This window comes from Mytilus trossulus, chromosome 6, assembly GCF_036588685.1.
Source record: "Mytilus trossulus isolate FHL-02 chromosome 6, PNRI_Mtr1.1.1.hap1, whole genome shotgun sequence".
NCBI classification, from domain to species: Eukaryota; Metazoa; Mollusca; class Bivalvia; order Mytilida; family Mytilidae; genus Mytilus; species Mytilus trossulus.
This window is the reverse complement of record NC_086378.1, coordinates 59,977,150-59,992,231: the sequence shown is the minus strand read 5'-3', so window position 1 is coordinate 59,992,231 and position 15,082 is coordinate 59,977,150. Positions and strand designations below refer to the sequence as shown.

General features: G+C 32.2%; 1 long non-coding RNA gene across 1 annotated transcript; it reads right to left on the bottom strand.

The window, feature by feature from the left end:
- Window positions 1–5,339: 5,339 nt before the first annotated feature.
- Window positions 5,340–7,760, bottom strand: LOC134723598 (uncharacterized). Its single transcript, XR_010108129.1, has 3 exons — window positions 7,668–7,760; window positions 6,891–6,971; window positions 5,340–5,474 (listed from the first exon to the last, which is right to left on the bottom strand). It is a non-coding gene; the product is annotated as an uncharacterized LOC134723598 (long non-coding RNA).
- Between the last annotated feature and the right edge of the window lie 7,322 nt (window positions 7,761–15,082).

The window sequence follows — 15,082 nt, the reverse complement described above, 5'->3', positions numbered from 1 at the left end:
TGGGCTGTTTTATTTACAATACTATGCACACTCATCAGGTAATATCACCATGAGTTCTTCACAAATTTGGCATTTTATAATTTTATAATAGTCTAGTTTTTAGACGCTTTTTGTCTAAATTCAAAGTGGCCACAATTGAGTTCAGTCTTAAATTTTTAAAACATGTTGTATTTGATAATGATTCATAAATGTGAAAGCCTTGTACATTACTGTAATCTATTTCCAGAAAAGAGGAAGATTTAATAGTTTTGTGAAATTTACAATTGTGCCTCTTACCTAGAAAAGTGGTATATTTTCTATATTATGATACAGCTTTATGCCATATATAAAGAGACTGCTCCTAGAAGTTCCTGATAAAACTGCAACTGAAATTTTGTGACGCTGACATGAACCAGTAAGTTATCCCTATGTCAATTTTGGGAGAACAGTGGACATAACAGTAATGTTAAGTTTCCTCCTAGAATGTAATCTCTAGCAATTTGAGGCTTGGGAATAAGACATGTAAAATATAGTTGGCCTATTACTACCAGCTGAGACAAACACAACTGTTTCAAATTGCAATAACATTTAATTCTAATGCAATAAGTTTGTAACGATAATTTTCATTGGACGTTGATAAATATTTTGAGGGGTTAGATTCCACGTTCTACCAGTCCGTAACTAAGAAAGCCACCATTTTGAATTCTGGGATATGTAATTTCTCAAAAAATAAACAAGATATTCACATTTTGAGCCTCAAAATCTTCTTTTAGTCTATATTGAAACCATTCTGAAAAGTACGAAAAGTAAAATTAGGTTTAGTATTCATGTTTGACATCCAGAGTAAACACATGACGTCACATTGTTTAGATGCTAAAGACAATGCAAAAGTTTCGCGAACTTTTTCATTTATGCCATTTTTATGCCAAAATATCCAAATGACATTTATTTTAATATGTGGCATTAGAATGGAGATAACTGTATTGTATTTTAAGCTTGGCCTTCGTAAAACTTGATTTTTTCTGTCGCAAATATCCGTTTACCTATCTCCGCTCCGCGTCGCTAGGTAAACTCAATTTGCGACAGTAAAATCTACGTTTTACGAAGGCCAAGCTTAAAATACAATACAGTTATCTCCTATTTAATAACCACATGTAATAACCATATACTCTGCAGGGCGCAGCTTTATAACCGCGGAGATTGAACCCTGAACATTTGGGGCAAGTATGGACAGAACATTTAAGCTTGATATAGCTCTGAATTTGGATTGGGATTAAATAGTTGACACAACACAATGAGTGTGGTCTACGAACTTTAACTTAAAAGCTTTAAAAAAATTAATTTAACATTTACCTATCATGGTCCAATATCTAAAATCTAAATGCATGGTTATATTCAGCATATCATAGAACCCCAAGAATTCAATTTTTGATGAAATCAAATAATTTTCAATTTTAGACCCTTGTGTCTCAATTTGGACCCATTTGATAACCGGTCCCAAATATTAAAAAACTAAATACATGGTTAGATTCAGCATATTGAAGAACCCCATATATTCAATTTTGTTGAAATCAAACAAAATTTTGGACCCCGATTTGGACCAACTTGAAAACTGGGCCCATGATAAAAAATCTTAGTACATTTTTAGATTCAGCATATCAAAGAACCCCAAGAATGATTTCTTTGTTAAAATCAAACTAAGTTTAATTTTGGACCCTTTGGACCTTGATGAAAACCTATTTGAAAACAGGACCAAAAATTAAGAATCTAAATTCACTGTGAGATTTGGCATATATCAAAGAACCCCAAAATTATTTTTTTATGAAAGTAAACAGTTTAATTTTGGACCCTTTTTGGCCCCTAATTCCTAAACTGTTGGGACCAAAACTCCCAAAATCAATCCTAACCTTTCTTTTATGGTCATAAACCTTGTACAAAAAATGTTATAGTGCGAAAACCAAATTTCTTTGGATGACGACGACAAGGACAAATTAACGACAACGTCATACCAATATAGGGCCATTTTTGTCAACTTTTGCGGTTGTATAAAAACAAATATACACAGATAAATGGTTAAACTGTTGAGCAGACATACAATTACCCTACCACGTCCACTGGTATTTTTGTCCATCGGATGAGTTAAGCCATTTTCAACTGATTTTTATAGTTCGTTCTTATGATTTACTGTTATGCCACTGTCCCTGGTTAAGTGGAGGGTTTGGATCCCGCTTACATGTTTAACCCCGCCACATTATTTATGTATGTGCCTGTCCCAAGTCAGGAGCCTGTAATTCAGTGGAAGTCGTGTTTATGTGTAACATATTTGTTTTTCGTTCATTTTTTATATACTTAAGGGTGTTAGTTTTCTCATTTGAATTGTTTTACATTGTTTTATCGGGGCCTTTTATAGCTGACTGTGCGGTATGGGATTTCCTCGTTGTTGAAGGCCGTACAGTAACCTATAGTTGTTAATGTCTGTGTCATTTTGGTCTCTTAATTGTAGACAGTTGTCTCATTGGCATTCATACCAAATCATCTTTTTTTATATTGTCATTAAAATGGTAAAATTTTACTGTTCATATACATGTAATATTATTGTGGTCTACCGTAAAGAAAAACGTGCAAAATGCTCTAAATACAAGTTTTTAGTCATGAATAAAGATGATGAAGGTATTAGCAAAAAAGAGTAAAAGTATGATAGATCTAAAAAAAGGTTTCACATAATAAAGTCATCAATATCTATTTTAAATAAATATTAAACAATTTTGCAGCATCAGAGTTGAACATTTTTTTTTAATAAAAACAAGCATTCTAAGAGATATACATGGCAATACATAGTCCTCAACCCGTTAAAAATTCATTGTAATGGTCGGAACAAAAATTTGATCTATAATTTGTCATAATGTAAACTACATAAATATATCGAGACAAAATCTTCCAGCAAAACGTAAAAACTTGTTGAATTCTGACTATTTCAAAGACAACAACTCTACACACAGTTATCAGACTGGAACAAAATTGAATCACTAAAATACCACAGAAAAGAAAAAACATTCAAAATGTAATTTTGTCTTTAAAAAAATGAGTTATTTCCGTTTGAACAAAAGACTTCTAATGAATAAGTATTTCATCAAAAATTTAATTCTAGAAAAAAGGCTTCAACTGAACAAAGAGAAAAGCTTAAAGCGTGAATACATGGAATAATGAATTTGACCTGTAACTTGTCATGATAAATCAAATCAAAATCTACAAGCACAAAAAAGTCTGATTTGCCGAACTGACAGATAGACAGACTGACAGACACGCAGTGCAAACCTAAGTCCACTTAGACGTTAGCCGTTAGGGGGCTAAACATCAAAATCTCAAAGTATCAACAAACACGAAAGAAATGCTCTTTTGGAGAGGGAACATTCAAGATAATTTTGGAAAAGCTTTCGATTTTTGAAGAAGTAGGGTTACCTCAAATGTCTTTCTTTTATCTTGATTTAATCTTAGATATAAATCAAAAACTTTTATATGGCACATTATATATGCAAACATAATCTTTTATCGTAGATAAAAAAAAAATGGCCACATTTTTTAACATACGCTCTAATAGACACAACTTTCTAATCAGGACACTCAATGAGTGATTGGCCCTATAATTGGTTCCAATCAAAAGTTTCAAAGAGGAAGATTTTATGAAGTACAAGTATGATCACAACTCTGTTTCATATAACAAGCTTTTTAAAAGACTGTGAACAGTTGGGGCAAATTAAATATGGTCACAATGTTCAAGCGTGATGCTGTCTGGATTTGGATTGTGATTGAATTTTTGACAAAAAAAAAGGTTTTTGTTTCAAAATAAATGTGGCCAAAGATCAACAAATCTATTGCACAATACTGTGCAATTGAAGATTTCTTCTTGAAATTTTTCAAAATTTGAAATTTGAAAAATTTGAAAAATTTAAAAAAAAAAAGAAGAAAGAAATCCCTTATATTTTTTTTTTACAAATCCCCCCCACCCCCAAACTTATTGAAACCCCCCTTTCAGCAATAATTCTTTAAAACAATCCCATCCTTTCCTTTTTAGTATAGAACCTTGTAGTAAAATTACAGAGATCCATGTACATGTACTTAAACCCAAGTTATTGTTTGGACACTAGAAATGTGCTTCTTTTCGGCCCTTTTTTGGCCCCTTATTCCTACATATTTTGGGCAATTAATCAAAAACTAAATCCACGCATCCCCTTTGTTATATGGAGCATTGTGGTACCGTTTGAAAGAGATCCATACAATTACACACAAGTAATCGTCTTGAAATAAGAAAAATGCTTGTTTTGGGCCCCTTTTGGCTCTTTATTCCTAACTTTGATTCCATGACCCATTTAAAGGAATCAAAACCTTCTAATTGTGGTTTTTAACATTATGATACAATATCAGAGCAATTGAAATACTTATACACAAGTTATTATCCTTCAACTATAAAATGCTTGGTTTGGGCCCCTTTTGGGCCCTTTATTCCTAAACGGTAGGGACCATCAACCCCCAAAATCTTTCCAAAGCTTCCTTTTGTGGTATTGAACCTTCTGAAAATAATTTATAAAGATCTATACACTTAAACTAAAGTTATTGTCCGAAATATAAGTCTACTTTGATCAGTTTTAGTTGAAATGTTAAGGGCAAAAAACTATTACAATAGTGCATTTTATAGATATTTGGGGGCATTTTTTACTAACTTCCCATTATTTGCCAGGCTAATTTTTTTTATTTGTCTTAGAACTGATATGCACCTTTAAAACAATCCTAAAAGTTTAAAAAAATAAATATGATCTTGAGAGAAAACACCTACTGAGTACATGTACTACATTCAACTTATCTAATACATCTGTTGCACGAATCTCTCTGGCAAACTGCCAAAAGGTAAAAAGTATGTCAAAATGCATTTTTCTTTTTTTTTATAATGTTCTTTGCAAAAATTAACAAGATAATGCTATATTTAAGAGATATATCAATTATTCAGACCTTTAAAAAGTACCTAAATTTTGGTGATCTTTTTGCATTATTTTTTTTTTAATTCACAAATATGCAAATAAGGCTGTTAAATGGAAAATAGTGTGAATTAACCAAAACATTTTTTTTATCTTAACTCCTAAATACCCAAAGATTTTGGAAATATATATATATATAATGATACAAAGTTATTACTACCAATTTGGACGAAATTTGAGATTTTGCATGGTTTTATGGCAGACTGGCTCTTAACATAAATTCTTTCGTGTCAAGTACGAACTATAGAAATAGGACAAGGCTCTGACACTGACTCGATTGAAAAGTGAGAAAACTATAAAATCAAATTTTTATTATTTGTCTCATGTGTATCCATTTATTTGGATTGATTATCGACTATCCTCTCATGTGACGAAACTAAGGATGTCTCTTCCTGCAATGACCGTGATGACCACGAGTTGTTGTCTTTGGTGCAGGCGTTGTGGTTTCAGCAGGTGTTGTTGCTTCTAAAATACAGTAGACAAAATTACACAAAATAAATAAATATAATAAGTACCATATCATAACATAGTCCATTCTACTTTACCAATATTCTAATAAATAAAGAACACCAACATTCGTGATGGACCTATTTTCTGATGCCTGTAAAGCGTCGAGTGACAAATAATTAATGTCTTTTCATGAAAGGAATAACTAAATGAGGAATGTGATAGTTAAGGGCTTCACTTAACACACGGACCACACAATCAAATATTGGAAGACTGAGTATGTACTTTGCAGAGTATGTAAAACTACAATTTCAATAAACGTCTGTGTTAATCCCTTTATTCAAATCGGATTAGACAAAATTAGTTACAAACAATCAGACGCCAAACTTTAGAAAGTGATTTCCTCTCAATTATCCAAGTCATTTCACTATTTATTATAACCAAATCATCATTGTGTTGACGTGGTTCAAAAGTGTTTCTCGTTCCTCTTTCTTTTACATAGATAAGACCGTTAGCTTTCACGTTAAAATACTTTTTCAATAGTTTTTATAGCCCCTTAAAAATAAAAATGGCCAAAGAGACAATTATTAAAGTCATAATTAAGAAACGAGTGACCGATGAAAAATAATGTTCTTCCAATTCTTGAACCAATGAATACAAACATCATAAACTTAGTCTTCTGTGCTCGAATTTATATTTTTTTTCGTGTAAATTTCGTATAACCGTCAATTTTTTTTTCAATCGGTCAGTGTTGTTGTGAAAATATGGCAGGTAATTAAAGTTCGTGTTTTGAAGCCGAAGTTTAACGATTGTCACATGTTTGTCAACAATTGACGAAAAATAAACAAAAAAGCATGGAAATTGAGCAAGTGTTTAACATGTAAATTCAGATAATAGTTTATTTTAAGGACATCCATGCGTATTGTGGTCACTGGATTTTTACGAGATGGGTCACACGGAGGTCACCTTGCATACAGAAAATATGTCGGGGGAATTGCCTGCTGGAAGGAAGCAATTCAAATAAGTAAACTTCTTCTAAATATGAATAAATTAAAGAATTTTCTTCAGAAAAAAGTATATGTACATAAGTTTTATAATGAAAACTATCCATTGAGTTATAAAAAACATAATTAATTATTATTCTTTTTGTATTTGAGGTTTCTTATGACTTTAAACATAAAAGGTCACTGAATATGTATGGGAATGATTACAATTCCCCCCGTCTTCAGCAATGAACAAAACCCTCATCAATCGATAAGTCAAGTAAAAAACTAATAGTATCTCGATAATAAATATTCACGAAAAAATATTTTTGCCTAATTTTTTTGATTTATTACTTTATAGTTTGAATATCCAAAGCCTCATACTTCACCCATAAAGTACATTTAATAGTATTTTGCTTATTATGGCATATTATGAAACATAATGTTTTACCTGCTATGAGATCACACTCTGCCTGTGTCGTATTACACGGTAAACAAAGTGGATCTGCTGTCACTGATGGCACAGACGGAACTGTCAATTATAGAAATCAAAACATCATTTATTTACAAGGAAAACATTGTGAATAGCTCAATATCTTAAATATCACTTTTTTTAATGTTCGTAGAACTTTCAGCTCCAATAGCTTTGAATCAATATACTAACGATTTCAAGTCGCTGTCACGTATTGAACTGTAATGTGTACATTTTCTATATACTAATGATTAATTTGTTTGTGTCGGTATCACTTATTTTGGATAAAAAAAAACATGTTGTCGTCGTAGATATTTTTGTCGGATTTTGTCCGTATAACCTATCAGACAGTTTGTATTTCGATAAACATTTAAATCGTACTTTTTATTTACATACTACATCAACGACAATCGGTATCCAACGAATTATAATAAATCAACATTATGCAGACAACTTTTCAAAATTAACCGACTTATAGAAGACAGGCGAAAGATAAAGGAAAGTCAAGAAATGTTGCAAAATATGTATACCTGTTTCGGCCTGATTTGTTGTAAAGGTCACTTGTTTAATTATGAATCTGTATTTATATTGAAACAGAAATTAAAGACTGTGTAGGTAACTTTTTAGTTTGTTCACAACTGCTCCTGCATGTACATCTTTGGAACAGTATGGAATCTTACCCATGCTGCAAATATTTGGAAAAAAAGGAAACATAATTGTATAATTTTAAACTAAATCATCGAATAATTATAATACCTGTCGATCTTCGAAGGAAAAATGCTTCCGTATTTCCATCATTCTTGTCACTACAAATATCACATGTTTGAAGCAACCGGGATTTAGAATGTGTTAAACTGCTCTTTGTAGCTCTTACACGTGGAGTTGAACTAGTATTTTCTTCTTGAAACATTGAATAAAAAAATGTATAAGTTTGGTAAATACATTTTTTTTTCTATCTCATATTCTTAATATCTAGAAAGTATCAATAATTCTTGTAAAATACATATATCTCTAATATCAAGATGGCAGTCGTTCGTCTTATTTCTATATAAGTGTTTCTAAAAGTATGTATGGAGATAAACGGCGATATGACTTCATTTTCAAATTGATAAATTTCTTTTCAGATTCAATTTTTACGAAAACAATGAAAATTTACAAGACTGATATCTTAAACGATATGAAACTTTCGTTTTAACAAAATCTACAATGCAATTGTACGTGATGGCATACTAGTATATAAATCGTCGTCTTATCATCTTTGAATACTTTGGTTTAGGACCATGTATACAGGTGCATACACATTACTAGTATAGTAGGTATGTATGTACAAGACGGAAGAACCTAAACAGTATTATCGAAGACAGTGTGTGTAGTGTTGTCAGATGTATTTCTATTTGTATCTATCTGATGAGTAAAGCCTTTGTTCAACTGATTTCATAGTTTGATTTAATGTTAAACTGTTACACAACTATTCCTGGTTAGGATCAGGGTTGGGATCACGCTTACATGTTTAACCCCGCCCTATATTATATGCACGTACCTATACTAAGTTAGGAGCTTGTAATTCAGTAGTGGTGGTTTGCTGGTGTGTTACATGTTTGTGTTTCGTTCATTTTTTGTACATTAATTGGGCCGTTAGTTTTCTTGTTTGAATAGTGGTTTATTTACCAGTTCGGGCTCTTTATATCTGACTATTCGGTATGGCTTTGCTTTTTGTCGAAGGCTGTTCAGATACCTAAAGTTGTTTATGTCTGTGTCATTGGTCTTTTGTGACGAGTTGTGTGATTGGCAATCATATCATAATTTTTTTTTAATATATATTTGTCTAAATATCTACGATGCCTTTTGTGTTCTTGTTCAAATGTGTTTTTCTTGGTAATAATGAGTTCTCAACTAAAATTTCAAATTCTCATGTACAGTTTTTTTCATACATTCCGTGAAATAACTAGGAAATAGCATATTTCAATGAAAAGATGCTAATTTAGAATTATTTTTCAAAGTATTTCTCAATTTTTTAATTGCTTTCATATTTTGCATAAGGTAGCATCTTTTTATAGTACGTATGCTGTGTGTTTTATTTTATATGCTTCTGGCATTAAAATTTGATGTAGATGCTGTTGTGAAAATAATAAGGTATTGGCGCATCTTACTATTACTGGGATGCTAGTTTTGCATATATTTTGTAAAACTATTTTTTTATTTTTTGGGGATGCTGGCATCCCGTTTTATTGACATGCTGGCATCCCGTTTTATTGGGATGCTGGCATCCCGTTTTATTCAGATGCTGGCATCCCGTTATTTTGGGATGCTGGCATCCCGTTTTATTGGGATGCTGTCATCCCGTCATATTGAGATGCTGGCATCCCGTTTTATTGAGATGCTGGCATCCCGTTTTCATTGGGATGTTGGCATCCCGTTATATTGGGATGCTGGCATCCCAAAAAAGCTGGATGCTGGCATCCAAAACTATAGGAGTGCAGACATCGCAAGATATCCAAATGCAGTAATCCTTCAAGTTCTGTTTGATATACCGTTGGCCGAATTTCTATAGATGTACTCCAATGCATAATTTTGTGTAATGCAAAAAAATAAAACAACAACAAAAATCCGTTTGTTGTTTCTTCCCAACACTTTATCTAATGACGTCAGGGATATTATGACGTAAGAGGTGGTTTACCATCATGCGTAGAGATTCGTGCAGTAAACATGAAAAGAAATCAATTCTCAAGAATCACTAATACCGATATAAATATTTTTTGAAAAGTAATTAAAACAGATAACCCTTTTAATATTCTCTTATATATTAGATTTTCTTATGTTTAATACTGAAAGCGCTTGCACTTTTTTTTTCGCTAATTGCGGTAAATCCCACCCGCATGACGTCATGTAAAAATAATGTTTAAAATCGGCGAAGTGGACATGGTTGCAAGGGGAAGGACGAAAAACACTTCTTTGGCTATGCAGTATGCCGCAATTTATCATCATTTTGATATAACAATATATTAACATATTCGCAATAGAACGCTATTCATACGGGTAAGTAGATTTGCTTATATTTTACATGCACTTCGTAGTTTCGAGATTTCTCAGATTTAGCCATTCATGATTAAGCAACAATGATTAATGTCAGTCGCCAGATTCTCCCATGTCGTCGGAGAGGGATGCACTTTGATCCGTTTGTGGGAGCAAATGGTGATTCCACAACTTTCTATAAATGGGATTTGGGGGGTCTCTGACTGCCATAACAGAGGGCCCCGCTAAAGTCTTCTTTTAATGTTTACCTGCAGAAACAACAGGCATATATTGGTGTGGAAAACTTAATTCAAAAGAAGTTTAAATGAAGATTTTCTTCGAATAATAATGCATTTTCTCGTAGGGAAGGGGGTGTGCAAGTATTTTATTTTTAATATCAACCACGAGTGAGAAAGCAATCTTTAAATTTAATTCTACATCATTATGACATCATACATGAATATTTACTTTCTGTTCCCTAGTGTTGTGATGTTACAACGAAAAATTATTTTTGATAATCTTTCATATAATTATTATTTCTCTTTTCAGCATTTGTAAAGAGTAAAGAAGTGGCTTCACCTTTCTGGTTACTATTCATGTGTTGTGTATTAATGTATCGCAACACTTTATAGTTATTGGACAGGTTAAACTCAGACGACGAATCATCCAAACAGCACCAGATCATTTGTGATTCCAGCTGATTTCAGATTACTAGCAATACATGATAATATAAAGTTTGAAAGGTCCAGTTCGTGTAACTGATTTGATTAAATGGTTAACAAATATTGAAATATCAAAATACAGAAAAAAAGATACAAGTTTAATAATGATTGTAATAAAAAAAATAGTTGTGTTAATGAAATGAAAGACTCCAGTACTAAAAGATGCTGACATAATGTACTGACACATTGGAAAATGAATACAGCAAGTCCAGATACATGAGATTTACTGACAATATCCAGTACGTACAGATCAAAGACACTGCACCATTATCGATAATAGATTTTTTTTTAAATATTGCATTGTGGTACATGTTTTATGGTATACAGACAATAGTGCGGAAAACAAATCTCCTTACTTCATACATTAAATGCAACTCATATTTAGCATCTTCATAAAGGTACAGTCTCCAATCTGTTTTGTAGAGTATGTCCTGGATGACTTAGTTAATCAGACATTCCAAAGGTTGATGGTCATTGGGCAATTGCAGTAAGCTTATTTTCAAAAAAAAAAAATTCTATGAACATTCGAAATGAGCAGATTTGAAAATTGTAGTCCTGATGTCATATATAAATGTATTGTCTCGAGACCATTATACATGTAGTCAATAACATGTATACATCATGTCTTTCATAATGGTAATCAAAGTCAGAAAAATAACATTAAAATTGGCTTATTATTGGAAACTTGCCGGTAGTACATTGACATAGTCTTATAAATATCCAATTGTTAACATCAGCATTCAAATGGTAAACTAGCACTTTACAATTCAGACTCAGTTTGTTGGTCAAGTATACATTTCACACTCTGACCTATGATGTCACATTCTCAATATGCATTAAACTGGCCACTGGACATGAACAAAGACAAAACATATAATCTTCCCGGCATTCATCAGTAGCTTTTTTTATGTTTACTTGATTGTTTTAATATACATTCAACACACATCAAAACCTTAGGAAATGTTCTGGGTGTTATACTGGTGGCTTAATACTAAAATCAATTGATGAGAAGCAGCATGTAAATTCGTATTTCATAATGAAAAATGGTACATGGTTGTGATGCCAGAATCCCTATATTCTGGAATGCCAGCATCCAAATATATAGGGATGCCAGCATCCCGATATTTTGGAATGCCAGCATGCAGATATATTGGGATGCAAGCATTCGTATATTTTGGGATGCCAGCATCCAGAGATTTTGGGATGCCAGCATCCAGATATATTGGGATGCCAGCATCCGGATATTTTGGGATGCCAGCATCCAGATATATTGGGATGCCAGCATCCGGATAATTTGGGATGCCAGCATCCGGATATATTGGGATGCCAGCATCCATATATTTTGGGATGCCAGCATCCGGATATTTTGCGATGCCAGCATCCAGATAAATTGGGATGCCAGCATCCGGATATTTTGGGATGCCAGCATTCGGATATTTTGGGATGCCAGCATCCGAATATTTTGGGATGCCAGCATCCAGATATGTTGGGATGCCAGCATCCAGATATGTTGGGATGTCAGTTTCCGTATATGTTGGGATGCCAGAATCTATAAATAATTGGAAGCGAGCATCCAAACGTTGAGGTTTTCAATGAACTTCAATATGAAATTAAAAGAATTACATCAGCATCTATCAAAGGTGGAGATGCAATTTTAGTTTTGTTCTTCATTATCCACAGACACTTTTCTTAAATATGCCATATACAGAAATAAGAAGTGCTTTTTATACAAAACAATTTCACAACTACAAAAGTTATTAATATAATCGAGAGAGCATCCATAATCTTTGAGAACCAATAAAATCTATTATGCAGCATCAACTATTCATAGAAATAAATGAATCAGTATGATTTCTTGTAACATTAGCATATGTTGATACTAAAACAAATGCAATATAGTAGAAATATTCCAAATATGGAACATGGCCCTAACATTTTCTCTGGACATTGAAATATTTAGTAGAATACAACATAATTTTACCTTAAAAGTTCAAAAATTGTCAAAAAAATCTCTTTTAGCATATGAGAATTACAAATTTTAGTTGAGAACTCATTTAATTAAGCTTCTTGTTCTGGGTATAAAAATAATAGTCTTCACCAATTCATGACATTTTTTTTTTCTAAATCCACCAATTTGTTTTTTGAACCCAATTGAAAAGCTATCATATATTATGTTAGTAAGTTTTAAGTGTAGATGATAAATGTCCTATTCGTATTTATGTTATCAGTTTTGTGAACTATAAGTTAACAATAAGTTGACCATACCTCCTAATAAGTAATAATAATATGAATTGTCTGTAACTTTCGTTATCCTCATACACAGATAATAGAAATGAGAAGTGAATGGTGTCGAAACGCTGTTATCACTTCTAGAGAAAATAAAACAAACATTTTATGTTATAATTTCTGTTTAACCGATTATTTATGTATAAACATTGTCTTGTACTATTTATTTGGTTATAAATAGAGCAAATAAATAGTACAATAATGTTAATATACCTTAGTGCACCAAATGTTTGTCTTTGCATATCAAGAGAGAAGCTTAGAAAAACTACATGAGAAAATAAATTCATAAATATCGATATTCAAGTAAAATTCAAAATTGAAGTCTAGTTTAACATGTTTAGTTTCAACAGTATATTTAATTGAAAAAAAAATCAATTGGATTGGGCAACAGGCATAACCTATGTAATCCCTCTCCCCCGAAAGTCTATTATCACAAGAAAAAAAAACCAAACACAGCAAACGAATGAAAATCAACTGTCATATTTATTTTACTAAGTACAAACATTTAAATATGTAGACAATGCAAATCTTGCAGCAAAATATTTAGTATTTCATCTTTCAAAACTAACGTTTAACTAAGAAAATTTGATTTGTCAGTTTGAGTGAAATCAGTAAGGGAAACAACCATGAACAATCAACTAATTCATACCTTATTTAAGCTTGATAGATTTAATTTGTGTCCAATGCTTAAAACATCAATTTTGATAACGATTAAAGATGAATGGCATGACTAATGAATCGGCGAGCCTGATAAAAACTCACTGTAAAACAACTAATACATTACCCAAAGACATATACATTATCTACGTTACTAATACAAGTAAAACGATCAAATCTTGTTCCCTGGTCTTCGAACTTAAATCCAGAGAAAGTTGTGGTTCCAAATGCTAATGTGTTTGATCCAGATATACCAATCCACGTGCTGCGTTGTAGATCTACTGGAAGTCCTCCCGGACAATTAGCATCTTAAACCAGATGGTACCAGATGTAGTCAGTATTTTAATTATTCAATATAATCCGGTACCAGACGTAATCAGGATTAAAAAAAAAAATGTAATGTATTTAGTTTGATTTAATAGTCAAAGTTAGAAAAGAGGAAGAAATATACCAATGAGACAGTCAAACACATACATCGAAGATGACTAAAACTGCAAAAGACAAATAGACAAACAATAGTACACATCACATGACACAAAATATAAAACCAAAGAATAAGCAACACGAACCCAACCAAACACTGGGGGTGATTTGATGCTTTGAAATAGAAGATTTGAATAAATTATCATGGCAGCGTTTGTCGTCTGCTGCTAATACTATTCAATAGTGCATAATTGGCCACGTTGGTTGAAACATATTTTACTTTACAGAAAAAATACCTTTCAATGTTTTACAATTATTCCATTCACGGCCTAACAATCTGAGTGACAATGATACTTTCATTGAAGTAGGATAAAGATAGAAGTTATTAATGAAAGTTTATACACATTCAATTCAATTCAACAGCGGGACTAAAGATACCAGAGGGACAGTCAAACTCATAAATCAAAAATAAACTGACAACGTCATGGCTACACATTAAAAAGACAAACAGACAGACAACAGTACACATGACAAAACATAGAAAACTAATATGTTGTTATGAATGTAAGAACATGCTAATGTAGTAAAAGTTTTAGACGTAAATAATTATTTTAATTCCTTAAAAGTATTGTTACGGAATATTCAGGTGATAACTAAGTATTGTTCAAGTCGCGCCATCGTTGTGAATATGTATCTTCGATATAAAATAGAGATATAATAACATTAACGGTATAAATGTTCATGAACTAAAGCGCATTATGATGATAATGTCCACCATCTAGTCAGCGATGGTCGAGGACGAAATATTTGAATATCATCAATCTGATAAAACATTGGTAGACTGATTTAAAAGAAGGACATGAAAATGATTTATAGATTATCGTTGATCATCTCAACGAGATTGATCTTCTCGCTTGAGCTTGAGCTGGTACAGCGAACGTGAGAAAAGCAATCGAGTTGAGATGACCAATGATAATCTATTTATCGCTATTTTACCTATGACGACGTTGTCAATTTCATGTCAATTTCGTTAGCAACGCCAAGAAGCCTCCTTAGTTTCTAGTGATAGAT